We start from the raw sequence: 12,011 nt of genomic DNA on the forward strand, positions 1-12,011 counted from the left end.
GATACATCCTACATTGTAGTGGGCAGGAATACATATATAGGTCGTTATCCTTCTCGACCGAAGTAGTAACATTGTTCCAATGTTACCACTAGACGTCCTCGATTTGTGCTTCATCGTATTTACAGTCTATACACTTAAAGTTACAATGGAAAAGTGTACATGAACATATTTATATCATAGACAGAGCCTTGAAGTACTACTTATTTCGGTCTAAAACTGTCCAAAAAAAAAAAAAAAAAAAAACAGCATGTAATAGTTCATTTCGATACAGTTGCACAGAGCATTTGACGTTCATTTTGATGTCAATATATACTGATATCGACTAAGTGCGATTTGTTTTCAAAGCTGCTTTATTGCTGGTAGTGCTTCTGTTTTCAAGTTCGATATATAATATACCCATGGAGCAGTAGTATTACAAAAATCAGGACAACAACCATCATCATCATCATCGGGAGTATTATTATCGTATATGTTCGTCACATCGATGATCATTAATAAAAAGCAGTTGAAATATGAACAATATTCCATCTCTTCAAATAGCAAATAACCAAGCAAAGTGTCTCTGTGTGTGTGTGTGTGTGTGTGTGTGTAATTTTTAACGTAGCTTTAAAAAAAAATGCAATCATATCGCTACCATGTCTGCATTGTGACAGTTTATAATGATGTCTAGCAATGTGGCACCATGCCACAAACATACAGCATTTTGTCCCACCCAATCACATTATCCTCACACCAATATCTTAATGATGGGCGCCAAAAGAGGCAGCTGCTAGTATCATTTTTATGTCCTTAGTATGATTCGGCAGGGGTTTGAATCCGCGACCTCTCACATCCAAGGCGGACGCTCTGTAGAGACACTGCACCACCTGAGCGATCGCTTAGCAAAGAATGTACGATACTGTTTCCTGTTGTTCATAACAACTCGACCTGGAGACCTACCTGACGGAAAATGAAAGCGCATTATAACGTTATAATATACGAATCCGGAATTTTTTTGATTATTATAATTTTCAAGAAAGTTAGTGCCTTTTAGCATTTGACAAAGTGTGCTTGCAGTTGCATACTAAGGGGAGGGGGAGTTTACAACATACTTCGATGCTGACACTACTGATTTCAAGCATAACATTAAAACTAAACAACAGCATAACATGATTATATATCTTATTAAATACGTCTTCATTTGTCTTTCCGTGCGCCAAAATGCCTTCCTACACGAACATGTCCCATATAGGTAAATAAGTTGTACCAATCGTAAACAACAACCGATTTCGACATATATGATATCAATTTATAGGTTTCTCATCGGTTTAAATCGATCTATGCAACAACAAAAAAAAAAAAATAAAAAAAAATAATAAAAAAAAATGTGTGAAAATGAATAATAAAAAAGTTGCTATTTGTGACTCATTGTCGCTTGCGACTTTACCGATCTTCGTATCCTTGATGCTTCCATCCTTCTCGTTTAGGGATGGTAGCACATACTTGGATGCTAATACTATAGATTTGAAGCATATAATTAAAGCTGTACAACAGTAAATAATATGTTTATGTATCTTCTTATTAAGTACGTCTTCATATGTATGTTCGTGCGCCCAATGCCTTCCTCTACGAACGGTTTCGATATACACGAATAAGTCATACCAATAGTAAACAAACACCGATTTTGACAAATTTCATATTAATATATAGGTTTCTCATCTGTCTAACTCGATCTGTGCCAACAGACATGTGTGAACATGCAGAATACAAAAATGTGTACTTTTTACTGAGTATTGGGTTCGACTTTACTGATCTTCATATCCTTGCTACGTTCATATACCGTTCCCGTTCTGCGATGGTAGCACATAATTCCATGCTAATACTATAGATCTGAAGCATATAATTAAAGCTGTACATAATTATAAAATATGTGTATGTATCTTATTAAGCACGTCTTTATCTGTCTTTCGGTGTGCCTACATCTGACTTATACGAAAGTTTTCCATATGGGCAAATAAGTCATACCAATCGCAAACAAAGAACGACTTTGACACGTTTGATATCAGTTGATAAATTTTTAGCAGTCTAAATAGATCTGTGCCAATATAAATGGGTGAAAATGAAAAATAGAAAAGTTGGTATTTTTCACTCAGTATCGCTTGCAACGTTACCGATCATCGTCCATCTGCCATTCCCGTTTTGCGATCGTATCACATTTTTTCGATGCTAATTCTATAAATCTGAAACATATAATAAAAGCTGTTCAACGGTAAATAATGTGTATGCATCTTATGAAGTACGTCTTCATTTGTACGTCCTTGCGTTTAGTGCCTTCCTAACCGAATATTTTCCATATAGGCGAATAAGTCATACCAATCGCAAAGAACCAGCGATGTTGACAAGTTTGATATCAATTGATACGTTTCTCATGATTCTAAGTCGATCTCTGCCAATAGACATGTGTGAAAATGCCAAATAAAAAAGATTGTTCTTTTTACTGAATATCGGGTGCGACATTACCGATCTTCATATCCTTAGTACGTGAAACTACCATTGCCGTTTTGCGACTGTACCACATATTTCGATGCTAATACTATAAATTTGAAGAATATAATTAAAACTGTACAACACTAAATAATATGTGTGTGTATCTTATTAAGTACGTCTTCATTTGTCTGTCTTTTCTCCTAATGTCTTCTATATCGGTTGCGACTTGAACGATCTTCATATCCTTGATACGTGTCTCTACCATTGCAGTTTGCCACGGTACCACATATTTCAATTTTAATATTATAGATCTCAAACATATAAGGAAAGCTATACAACAATATATAATATGTGTATGCATCTTATAAAGTGCATCTTTATGTGTCTGTATGTCCGCCCAATGTCTTCCTCAACGATTTTTTTCCATATAGGCAAATAAGTCATAATAATAGTTTCAAAAATCCGATGTTGACAAATTTGATATCAATTGATAGGTTTCGCATCAGTCTAATTCGATCTGTGCCAATAAAAATGTGTGAAAAAGGCAAAATAAAAAAGTTGGAATTTTTGACTTGGTTTCGATTTAGACCTTGCCGATCTATATCCTTGATACTTGCTCTACCATTGCTGTTTGCCACGGTACCACATACTTCAACGCTAATACTATAAATCTGAAGCATATAAGGAAAGCTATACAACATTATATAATATGTGTATCCATCTTATTAAGTACGTCTTCATGTATCTGTCCCTGCACCCAATGCCTTCCTCAACGAGCGTTTTCCATATAGGCAAAAGTTATACCAATCGTAAACAACCACCGATGTTGACAAATTTTATATCAATTGATAGGTTTCTCTTCAGTCCCAATCGATCTGTGCCAATATAAATGTGTGAAAATGCAAACTATAAAGGTTGATATTTTTTACTCGGTGTCACTTGCGACATTACCGATCATCATATCCTACCTACGTGCCTCTACCTTTGCCGCATTGCGATGGTACCATATAATTTTTACTAATATCTCCCAAATGCTTGACAGGTCTAAGAATACAGAGCCTAATTTAGACAAACGAACTAAATTCGTGAATGAAAGGGTACCCGATCATGTTAGTTTCAACATTCCCTTAATAACAATAAATGACACTTTTGATATTATAAATAAACTTGACACAAACAAATCAGCTGGTCTAGATGGAATTCACCCCAAAACTCTGAAAATGTCGGCTTTATCAATCTCATAGTCGTTGAAAAAATAATTAACTGTAGTATCACTTCCAATAAATTCCGGGAGTCATTGAAGTTAGCAAAAGTATTCGCAATTTATAAAGGAAGTGAAAAGAATGACCCATCCAACTATCGACCCATATCTGTTCTGTCCGTACTTTCAAAAATTATGGAAAAACATGTCAGCAAGCATATTTTCAGATATCTTTACAAGAACCAACTCCTCCATATATCACAATCAGGTTTTCGAAAGAATCAATCATGTCAGACTGCAATGACAAAACTTATAGACCAATGGCTACTAGCAGTAGAATCAGGTGAGCTTACTGGTGCAATCTTCATTATTTTAAAAAAGCATTCGATTTGGTTGACCATTCGGTGCTCATTAAAAAACTTTCATCCTACAAGTTTTCTCCAAACTTAGTTGCCTGGTTCACGTCGTATCTCACAAACAGACACCAGGTTGTTTGCAGGGGTAAACATATATCCGAACCAAGTCATATCTTAAGTGGTGTTCCTCAAGGATCTATATTAGGGCCTCTTTTTCTACTATTTATCAATGACTTAGCCTTGTATCCAGCGCACGCTAACACAGATCTTTTCGCTGACGATTCGACATTGCATTTATCTGATAAATCTCTAGATTCCATTAAACTTCAAACCGACCTCAGCAGTATATCAGTTTGGTGTCGTCAAAACAAAATGCATATTAACATCCCTAAAACGAAATGTATGACAATTGGAACAAGGCAGCGTCTATCTACTAATATGGATTTACTTCTAACTCAAAATGGCTTAGACGTATCTATTGTCAAAAATCAAAAACTTCTTGGTATCTACATTGATCAACACTTCAGCTGGAATGCGCATATCGATCACTTATGTGCAATGTAGTCAAAAGAATAACTCTATTAAAATTGCTTTCAAAATGTCTACCTCCACAATCACTTGAAATTTGAAATTTATTTCTCGGGTTATATACTACCACTGATAGATTACGGCTGTACCATATGGGGAAACACATCAAATTATAATCTGTCCAGAATTGATAGACTCCAGAAAAGGGCAGCCCGAATAATACTGAAACTTCCTGTTATGACTTCCTCAAATGTTTTGTTTTCACGTCTGAAATGGCTACCTATACAAAAAAGTATTATTTATTTTAAAGGAATCATGACATACAAGTCTTTAAACGGTCTTTCTCCAGATTATATCTCTAACATAATTGAACTAAGATCATCAAATACTGAGCGTAATCTCCGATCGACGACAAACAACGATCTCCAGATTCCTTGGTCGAAAACCAATCATTACAAAAGCTCATTTTCTGTATTAGCACCTACTGTATGGAATTCCTTACCAATGAGGATACGTAATTGAACTTCCCTTGCTTCTTTTAAAATATCATTAAAGAAATTCCTTCTAGACCAGCTGGAATGATATATTAAAAGCTCTGAATAGAAACCTTTTAAATTATATCCATAATTGATATATATTTGTGTTTCCCAGTATAGTCAAACATAGTCATTCATGTCAAATATGTACGAATGAGTGTGCGACGATACATGGTTATGTGCATGAACTTCTATTTTTATTATTTTATTACAAAAACTGAGGACCACATGGCCATGACCAAATGTGTTATCCTCGTTAAAGATAGTTTATTATTATTATTATTATTATTATTAATTCGATGATAAGCATTTGTCTGTTTCGTGCGCCTAGAATTTTACAACACGAACGTTTACCTGAGAGGCGAATAAGTCATACCAATCGTAAGCAAACAAAGATTTTGACAAATTTGATATTAATTGATAGGCTTCTTATCAGTCTAAATCGATCTATGCTTATAGAAATGTGTGAAAATGCAACCTAGAAAAGTAGGTATATTTTACCCCGTATCCTTTGCGACGTTATCAATCTTCATATCCTTGATACGTACCTCTATCCTTGATCTTTTGCGAAGGTATCGCATACTTCGATATTTATACTAATGATTTGAAGCATAGAATTAAAGCAATACAACAGTAAATATTATGTGTATCTTATTAAGTACGTCTTCATGTGTCTGTCCGTGCGCCAAGATCCGAACGATACGAGCATTGTCCATATAGGCGAATAAGTCCTGCCGATCATAAACAACCACGGATGTTGACAAATTTAATATCAATTAATATTTTGTCCATCAGTCTAAATCGATATTTGCCAATTGAAATGTGTAAAATTGCAAACTAAAAAATTGGTATCTGTTTATTCGTTATCGATATCGACTTTGCCTATCTTCGTGTCCTTGCTACGTGCTTCCACCCTTTCCGTTTTGCGATGGTAGCACATGCTTGGATGATAATACTATATATTTGAAGCATGTAATGAAAGCTGTACAACAGTAAATAATATGTGTGTATGTATCTTATTAAGTACGTCTTCATTTGTCTCATTTGTCTCTCCGTCGCATAGTGCCTTCCTATCCGAACGTTTTCCATTTGGCTAATAAGTCAGAGCAATCACAAACAACCAGCGATGTTGACAAGTTTGATATCAATTGATAGGTTTCTCATGAGACTAAGTCGATCTGCCAATAGACATGTGTGAAAATGCAAAATCAATTGTTTTGTTCTTTTTACTGAATATTGGATGCGACATTACCGATCTTCATATCCTTGGTACGTGAATCTAGTATTGCCGTTTTGCGATCGTACCACATATTTCGTTGCTAATACTATATATTTGAAGCATGTAATTACAACAGTACAACAGTAAATAATATGTGTATGTATCTTATTAGGTACGTCTTCATTTGTCTGTCCTTTCGCCCTCTCTTACTATACGATCGTTTTCCATATAGGTGAATAAGTCATAATAATAGTTAATAAACCTCGATTTAGACAAATCTGATATCAGTTGATATTTTCTCATCAGTCTAAATCGATTTGTGCCAACATAAATGTGCGAAAATGCAAAATAAAAAAGTTTATTTTTTTGGCTCGGTATCGGTTGCGAATTTAACCATCTTCATATCCGTGATACGTGCATCAACCATTGCCGTTTGCCACGGTGCCACCTACTTCAATGTTAATAGTATAGATTTGAAGTTTATAGGGAAAGCTATACAACAGTATATAATATGTGTATGCATCTTATAAAGTACATCTTTGTGTGTCTGTATGTCCGCTCAATGTCTTCCTCAATAAGCGCTTTCCATATAGGCAAATAAGTTATAACATTAGTAATTTTTTAAAAACGCGATTTAGACGAATTTGATATCAATTGATAGGTTTCTCATCAGTCTAAATTGATCTGTGAAATATATAAATGCGTGAAAATGCAAGTAAAAAAGTTGATATTTCTTACTCGGTGTCGCTTGCGATATTACGGATCATCAACGGATCATCATATTCTATATTCTACCTACGTGCCTCTACCCTTGCCGCTTTGAGATGGTACCATATAATTCGATGATAATCATTTGAATGTTAGTGCTCCTAGATCTTTACAACACGAACGTTTATCTTAGAGTCGAATAAGTCATACCAATCGTAAGCACACACAGATTTTGACAAATCTGGTATTATTTGGTAGGATTCTCATCAGTCTAAATTGATCTATGCCTACAGAAATGTGTGAAAATGCAACCTAGAAAAGTTTATATATTTTACCCAGTATCCTTTGCGACTTTTTACCATTACCAATCTTCATATCCTTGTTACGTGCCTCTAGTATTGCTGTTTTGCGATGGTATCACATACCTCGATGCTGATACTGGTGATATGAAGCATATACTTAAGCAATAAAACAGTAAAAATTATGTGTATGTATCTTATTAAGTACATCTTCATTTCTCTGTCCGTGCGCCTATATCCTTGCAACATGATCGTTTTCTATAAGGCTAAATATGTCATGTTAATCGTAAAAAAGCTACAAAGATTTGGACGTATTTGATATCCATTTATTGGTTTCTCATTAGTCTAAAACGACCCGTGTCAATATAAATGTGTGAAAATACTACCTTGAAAGTTGCCTTTTTTGTCTCGGTATTGCTTGCGACTTACCGATCTTCATATCTTTGCTACCCGCTTCTACCCTTGCCGTTTTTTGATGGTTTGTATATAATCAAATAAGTCATGCCAATTGTAAAGAACCACCGATGTTAACACATTTGATATCACTTTATAGGTTTCTCATCCTCCAAATCTTTCTGTTTTTAAGAAACATTTTTCTAATTCAACTAACGGGTCATCAAGCTAAAATGACGCTACTGACAAATGTCATCTTAATATCCTACATACTAAACTTAGACAAACAGGTAGTCTCCTGAAATCCGACCTTTACATGGTGAATTTAGTTAACTCTTTCACGTGTGCATGTGCTTATGATAATGAAGAAGTTGAACACTTTGTCTATTGCCCCTTACCTAATGCCAAAGATCCCAGCTCTTTCGCTCTACCTTTCAATACACTTCTTGGTTAAGTCTAGATTTATCATTGAAAAGTGACGTGACTACCCACCTACAATAAGATGTCTTTCTGCTTGTGTGATGACACGTTAGTTAAATTAGAGAAACGTTTCTTAAAAATAGAAAAATTTAGAGGATTTCGGATATCATCAGGCAGAGAGTTCTAAAGACGAATCGTATATAGTAAAACGTCGTGTGAAAATATAAAGTTTGGTTGAGATTGGTGTGATACTTTGAGACGATAATTAGATGCCTCATATCTCCTTTGTGGAAGAAGTTCGCTTAAATAGTTAGGTACTTGAGTATTTATAATCGAATACATAATGCATAATCTCTTCCTTTTCCTTCGTTGTGCAAACCAAACAGTTTCCGCATAAAGAGACTATCTAGAAGAATTAATGGATATAGATCTGGAACGATCCGTGCATCTTCCATCTGATTTCCCCCCCCCCCTATTCTGATCTTTCCGAATCTTCAATAGAGCAATTATCCCAGACTCCAGAAGTATATCCTAAGGTTGGACTTATGAATAGTGTATATAATTTAGCTGAAGTCAACAATTAGTCTGCATTTAGACGGTAGTGTTTTATCTCCTTTCTTATACATCGGTATGTCATACGCTAGCTTGCACTGTGTTAGGAACACGCTGGCTGGGAGTGATTTATTTAAAAGTATTTGCAATGGAACATACATTTCTTCAACTATACTTGTACAAGTTTATTACTTATTGGATTGGTTCCAGCGGTTTTGTTTAGGTCAAGACTAGTTACTACATCTATAATTTCTTGTTTATATATAATGATGGCAGAAATAAAAGTTTCATTTCTAACTTCAAAATGCGGTAACTGTTTATCATTATTTTTTAAACGTTTAACATATCAAACTTGCGAGTTCAACAGGTCGCACTTCTCCTGATCACTTGTTGCAAATTTAGATGATCATTTCGTACGTTTCAGTGGAGGTAATAGGTTCCGTGTCTTTGTAGAATGTACTTGTTATCTCATTATTTTCCAATAAGGTCGAGGATTTGATCCGATGGCATGGGTTGAACCTGCATCCTTTCGGTCGCAGGGCTGAGACGCTAACCACTGAGCCAATGTTGCTCCTCTCAAGATTAATATACCCATATGATATTTTCCAGTATCATACGTAACTATATGATACGTTTAATAACACCCAATAACTCAGCAAATGCCGGCATGACGACATATGAATTGAAGGTGTAATGACGAATGTAACTTAAAGTCAATTATGTAACCTATTTTAATGCTTTTTATTGAATATCATTTCTGTCATGTGATACACATAACATAATCTTACATTTAAGATTATTTAAAATGAAATTTATGAAATTCGTTAAATAGTTTCAATCTTTTGCGACTCTCGTAAAAAGATCCTTCATTGTTGTTCATGTAATTTTACATGTCATTATATTCCTTTATTGATTTGCACTTTGGTTACAAAAGAGACAACTTTTGCAATTTAAAACTTATTTCATCTATACTACACTAGTATAGCTCATGAAATGAAGGCAGTTTACTTGGCCTCTAATTCATCTATAGGGAATGATACCTGCGGGAGACTGCTCTATCTGACCAGTGTGTAACTATGGAAACGGTAATTTAGTGACCTCTTCTCCAGCCTCGAGCTTTAGGTTAAGACTGAAATTCGCTGTCTTATGTAATGTTCTGTATCTGTAGTTTAAAGCTGGGAGAATTATACAAAGAGAATAGCAAGTAAACCCTTCTGTAAATGGAGCAAACTCGCACTTTTACATTGTAAAACTAATTTATCTTACAATCATTTATGAATAATTAAAAATTACTGAGTAGTAACTAAGAATATATAAATTCTTTAGATGGAGACCCAAATTTCATTTTTTAAATTATCGTATTTTTTATGTTTACTTTCCAGATACATTTTTTAAAAAATTCTCAAGAAAATATGAAATCTAACAAAAGATGAACGAAAGTCTTATTATTTTGATTTTTTGTAAAGAGCAAAGAAAGAAAACTATTAATGACATAAGCTTTCATCATGACATATACACACTAGCCTCCACAGAAGTACCTTTATGACAGTACGGTTAAAATAGAAATAAATATGCATATCCAGTTGTAAACTTTCCCGATTTATGACTAAACATTTATACTGTGATAGGGTATTCTTAGTAAGTAAAATGTGTATTATACAATGAATGAATAGGAGGTATTCGATGAATGGACTGCACGCATTTCAGGTGCAGTGGCTACTCAAGATTATTTACTGATGCACAAACTAGTTATAGTTGTCATACTGGTTGTCATTCCAGGGATACTGACAGTCAGTGATTTCCACCTTGTAAAATCTTTCCTCTAGGGCGGACAATAATAATAGTTTCTGAAGCTGATTTTATTAGCAATGGTTTGCAAAATAACACCAAATATCCTTGTGTTTTATCAACTCATTATGGTTCCGTTGCTTTGGTAGAACAAAAAGGAATGTTCTTTATTGTTTTATGAATTTTATGCCCTGTCACAATGGAATAAACTTATTTTATGTATGGCAGTTGGAAACTACGAAAATCTTCTTAGAGACGAGCTGTATAATCGGCAATTACATTGTTATTCTGAAAGAGTTCTGAACTCTAAATAAATAAGTAAATAAATAAAAACACCGTCTTTTATCATTAAAAGTTGCCAAGTGTTGCTTATACATTGTACGTGGCGTAATTCGTAAGTTTACTCGGCATATTTTCAACTCGGTAACGCCTGGTAATGGTCATACTTTTACCTAAATATGTGGGTCCTTTGAGAGCATCGTAAATGTATGGAGGAAAAGAAATAATTGTATTTTATGCTCATCTCAAAAGATTTGTTTGTATTTCTGCGAAATAGTCATGCCTAACCAGATAATAGCACAGACCCCCCCATTGTAACTACAAAGCCTTGAGCAAGTGCGAAGTTACCAGTTAATTTTATTGTTTGTTTCTACTTTTCAAGTTGTCTTCGTGTGTGCGCGCGTAAATTGAAAGCTTGTTATTACTAGTCAATATCGTCATCATATTTGCTCCATTATTCCATGCAGATAAGAAAGGAACTAATTTTGTGTTGAATTTGTGCCCCCCCCCCCCCCAACATCCCACCCCGCCCCGGCACGGTACAATAAACAAACACTTGATTGAAAATAAAATAAAAGAAACTAACCTTGCATTGTTATAATGTATTCCTTCTTTTTTCATCATGCGAAATTTACAGAACAAAATATATCAACGAACTCCGTAAATGTAGCGGATGCCGGCATGCGTATGCATCCTTACTGTGTGTGTATCGCTAATGTCAGATAAAAAAACATATCGCAAAAGAGACGAAAATATCACCAGATTGCTTGAAGGCGCCTGCCATTCACGCATGATAAGTTTCAAGGTGCAAACGGACCAAGATTGTATTGTATCCAGGTTAACTATGCGACGATATCTCGCAAATAAAAAAATCATTAATTTAAAGAACATACAATATGAGTGCAAATGATAATCTTTCGCTAGTATGAGTTACGAAAGTATCATTTTTTTTTGGGGGGGGGCACCAGACAGATGACCCCCCCCCAAAGAATAAAGTGTTTTCATGTACTCTTGTCTACCCCAAGATGTGTGTGCTTGTTTAAAGTTTAAAAAAGGAATTTTGATCAAACTTTTAGTTTAAAATTAGTCCTAGTGTTTTCTAAAGGGTAGTAGTCTGAAACATGGGTCTTATTCCCATTTTCAGATTTCATATCCTTGAGTTTTAGTGATCTTTTTCAAGAATGTTCTATGTTCCGTGTATGCTATGTGTATCAATGCTATGGTGTGTGCATGCTATATAGCCTGTGTGTAGGGACAGCAATACTA

This window comes from Sinohyriopsis cumingii, unplaced genomic scaffold (genome assembly GCF_028554795.1).
Source record: "Sinohyriopsis cumingii isolate HCF-2022 unplaced genomic scaffold, ASM2855479v2 utg000360l, whole genome shotgun sequence".
Taxonomy (NCBI): Eukaryota; Metazoa; Mollusca; class Bivalvia; order Unionida; family Unionidae; genus Sinohyriopsis; species Sinohyriopsis cumingii.